A 4515-nucleotide genomic window follows, 5' to 3' on the forward strand; every position below is an offset into this window, starting at 1 on the left:
CGATTGGCTCCGCCTGAGGGGGCGGGGCCTAGGCTGACGTCACAGAGCTGGGCTTGTGTCCTGAGCGAGGTCTCGGGCTTCCCGCTGGGTCAACCGTGACCCCTTCCTCCGCCTGGGCCTGTGTGCCCCCGTCGGAGAGGGTCACTTGGCAAAATCCGATCCTGCACTTGCTTTATGTTGGTCAAAAATGGTAAACTAATATGCCCAGAGGAAAGGCCGGGGCGGGGCCTAGGCTGACGTCACAGAGCTGGGCTTGTGTCCTGAGCGAGGTCTCGGGCTTCCCGCTGGGTCAACCGTGACCCCTTCCTCCGCCTGGGCCTGTGTGCCCCCGTCGGAGAGGGTCACTTGGCAAAATCCGATCCTGCACTTGCTTTATGTTGGTCAAAAATGGTAAACTAATATGCCCAGAGGAAAGGCCACATGAGGACAGAGCAAGAAGGTGGTCATCTGCAAGCCAAGGAGAAAGGCCTCAGGAGGAACCAACCCTGGTGACATCTTTTTTTTTCTCTGGAGCATCAAGTTTATTAGGAAACTTGAGAGAGCTAAATACTTTAATAAGAACCCCTACAAACATAGGAGCAAAGGAGAGCAGGGCAGGGAGAATGGCCCCAGGAAAAACAGTTCCAGTCTCTGAAGTTTTCATTCAGGTGGGAGCCGTGGGGCGGACTCATAGGGAGGACAGCTTCTCCTCTTGACCCCCCCAGGGGGCTCCAGGCAGTCTTCCAAGCTCAAGGTATTTTGGATAAGATGCTTCTGAAGGCCATGGATGCGGGATACCGTCCTGATGTGAATGCCATGCAGAGAATGCCTCGGCAGTTAGCACACCTCCATGGTCGCTCCAGAAATACAGCGTGTATTTCTTGCTTTGCTGCTTACATCCAGCTTCTGTCTCATCTCCTACACCACATGGCCTGTCTCTGGAGCTCAGCATCTTTAAAGTTCGACATTTAAAATGCAGAAAGTACTGCTTGATTGCCCCAGCATCTTTGGCTGGTCATGCTTTGGCTGTCCACTATTGTAAAAAATTATATTGACTTCACTCTTGTCCTTTTGAGATGCTGCTTGTCAGTGGACAACTTATAGCATAAGAACCTTAAGAAAAACCTAAGAACCTCCAAGCCCACCCCCTGTGGGCCCTGGCCGTGGCCAGAGGAAGAGGCTGGAGTCTATCATCTTGCTGCCCAGCTTGAAGCCAGTTTTCATTGGTTGTCTCCTCTGGGGCTCCACCAATGCTGCTGCTGCTGTGGGTGGTGGGGGAGCCCCCAGGGTCACGTTGGAGGATTGGGCTCAGGGTGGCAATCCTTGATTCCAGGCTGCATAGGGAGATTGTGTGGTCCTTCCTTTGGGACTGGCTAGGGAATGGAATTCTCCCTTCCACCCTGGCTGGGTAAATGGTCATCCTTTCTTCTAGTCTGGGGGAATGGCCATCCTCGCTTGCATGCTGCCTGGGGGAGTGGTGGTCCTCCCAGACTTCCTGGGGGAGTGGGCATCATTGACTCTGGGCTGAGTGGTGGAGTTCCAGGGCCTCGGCCATTCTGCCCTGAAGTCTGAAACCCCTGTGCTGGGGAAAGACTAATGTTGGGGTCTGGGGAGGCTCAGGGCCTTCCCCTGATCTTGGGGTTTTCATGCTATCTAGTATTAGATAAGTGCCCATGATGTTGTTATATATTCTTCCTGTGAGTGATTCCTGTATCTCATGCTATTCATATCCCATGTTCTTCATTATTTGGACTACTTTTGGGTCTAAGTCACCACAGGGTGGTTCAAAGTATGGCCTCAGTTTCTCTGACTGGCCAATGTTGACCCAGTGGTCCTTCATTATGTCTTTCATTGTTGATCTTTGGCTGAGGTTGAGAGTTATTAAGTTCTGTAAAAGTCTTTGACATTTCAGAGACAGGAAGTATGGTATAAAGAAGTGCCCACTCAAGATCTTCCTAACTTCTTCAAAATTTCCCCCCACAAATGGAAGTTCCTGTCACCATCCTGTAGAGTGCTACCTCCATGCTCCAGATGTCCATCTTCGGGCACTCATAGGTTTCGAGCTGCAAGATCTCTGGGGCCATATAGGAGATGGTGCCACAGAATGTACTGTTTCTCTTCTGTAAGTTCCCCACTGAAGCCAAAGTTTGCTAATTTAACACTTATCTCACCATCTAGAAAAATGTTCTCCGGCTTCAGATCCTGAAGTACTATGTGTCTCTGATGGCAATACTGGGCCACTGATAATAATTGCTGGAACATGGCTTAGACTTTCTTCTCTATCATGGGGCCACAGTTCTCTAAATAGTCAAATAAGATTCCTTCACTAGCGTGTTCCATGAAAATATAGACTTTGCCCTGATGGTAATGACCTCAAACAACTTTGTAATGTTGGGATGATTTAATCTCTTAAGAGAATGGATCTCTTGAAGAACATCAGAGGAACCCTGCCAGGTGACAACTTTTACAGCCACCTCTGTGCTGGTGACAGTGTGACAGATCAGCCTAACCTCTCCAAAGGATCCCTTGCCAAAGGTGTTGAGGATGAGGTAGTTGCCAATATGGCACTCCTCATTGGCAGAGATGGCTACAAAGTCATCAGACATGATGACTTAAAGAAATAAAAAAATATTCTCTGAGATCTGTACTCACTAAAGTGGATCAGTGATGAAAATAGAAAAAAAAAGAGGAGGAGGATGAGTAGAAGAAGAGGAGGAGGAGAAAATAAAATAAAAAAATGAAATATAAAAAAAATTTAAGTAAAAAAAATAAAGATGAAAAAAACAACAACAAAACACAACTATGAGAAAACAAGCCAACTAGTCCAACTCCAACAAGTCACCACCAATCAGCTTCCTGGGCTCTAATGGACTAAAACCTCAGCTCAGCCAGGACCTTAAAGGAGTGGTTTGTATTTCCATCACAATGGTACCTTATGAGGTCAAAGAAAGAATGTACCACTCATGGCTGGGGATAAACCATAGTGGTTTTCTCACTTTTTGGTCTCATGACCCTTATTTTCTGAGGGAAAAATGAAAGAACCCCCAAAGAGCGTTTTGTTTATGTGGGATATTCAATATTGACATTTACTTTTACTAGAAATGAAAATCTGTAAGATGCAGACAAAAATCAACAGTCTGACTTATTCTCATGCTCCGGGTCTCAGTTCAAATATCACCTGCTTAGAGAGGGCTTCCTACCTACCTCACCCAGTCCATCACTTTTGTCATCTTCATAGCACTGACCACAGTGTGGTTGATTCTTGTTTACTGTCTGTCCTTCCCATGAATTGAAGAGCATGACTGTAGGGGTCCCTGTGTCTAGCACAGTGCGTGGCAACAAAATGTTTAATCAAATTTGTTCACTGGATTAATGTAAGAGTTTGGGGGAGCAAAAGAAAATATGGCCAACTGTTTATTTAATCATAGAGATTCCTAAAACATCTTAAAAACAGTCATGTTCTATCCTCACTCAGTTTTGGGGGCAGGTAAAATAAAGAGGAGGGTTGAAGTCTGGGTTTCCAGGTATGTGGGTTGGTGAGGCTGAAGAAAGTCTAACTGGTAGGAGCCTTGCTGTAAAGATTAAAGAAGATGATTCATCTTTCCAGTGGTGCTTGCTAAGGATGCAGTAAATTTGGATCTTCAATGAAGCTGTAAGGTATTTTTACACTTTGAATATCCATTTCCAGATGACACAAAGGACTTCTCAGGTGACCCTGAGTAGGCCATTTAGGTGAATTTTTGTGTTACTTAAATGAATCATCTCTTTTAACCTTGCAACTCAGGGATTAGTTAACAATATCCAATATGGTCCAATCCAGTGAAACTAGAGGGTGTCCTTTTGGAGATGTCTTTCTTTTTTTAAAGTATATTTTTATTGATTTCAGAGAGGGAAGGAGAGGGAGAGAGAGAAACATCAGTGATGAGAGGGAACTGCTGATTGGCTGCCTTCTGGATGCCCCTTACTGGGGATCGAGCCCACAACCCGGGTATATGCCCTTGACCAGAATCGAACCTGGGACCCTTCAGTCCGCAGGCTGACACTCTATCCACTGAGCCAAACCGGATGGGCGGATGGGGCTGGAGATGTCTTTTTGATGGACCATGTGTCCAGGTTTACACCACGATGTTTGGTGTCTTCATCTCCCAGGAGTGTGCTGTGGCTGGATTCTCTACAAGCTTGAATAAGTTTCTTTCTACCAGTCTCTAAAGCTCATTGTCTCGCTATAAAACCCAGGGTCCTGGTGATATCTTGGTCTTGGACTTCCAGCCTTTACAATGGTGAGAAAATAAATTTATGTTAAGAAAAAAAGAAAGATAAACTATCCAAGTGTCCAATGGGACAGCTCAAAGAAAATGTGGGGCTGCGTATTTATCCAGAGGACTTTTATCAGCAATTAACATTTTATTAGGCTATTTGATGTCAGGAGAAAGTGTTCAATAATGATGTAAGTGAAAAATTAGCTTCTGAAGAAATGCCTCTAGTATCCCAGGGAAGTATTTTTTTTTCTTTTTTTTTTTTAATTTATTTTTTTAT

At 45.3% G+C, this 4515-nt stretch overlaps 1 protein-coding gene across 1 annotated transcript in view; it reads left to right on the forward strand.

Moving 5' to 3' along the window:
- VKORC1L1 (vitamin K epoxide reductase complex, subunit 1-like 1) overlaps positions 1-4515 on the forward strand; it is a 147544-nt gene that overhangs the window by 6802 nt on the left and 136227 nt on the right. The window lies entirely within an intron of this gene.

This window comes from Myotis brandtii, unplaced genomic scaffold, assembly GCF_000412655.1.
Source record: "Myotis brandtii unplaced genomic scaffold, ASM41265v1 scaffold363, whole genome shotgun sequence".
NCBI lineage: Eukaryota > Metazoa > Chordata > Mammalia > Chiroptera > Vespertilionidae > Myotis > Myotis brandtii.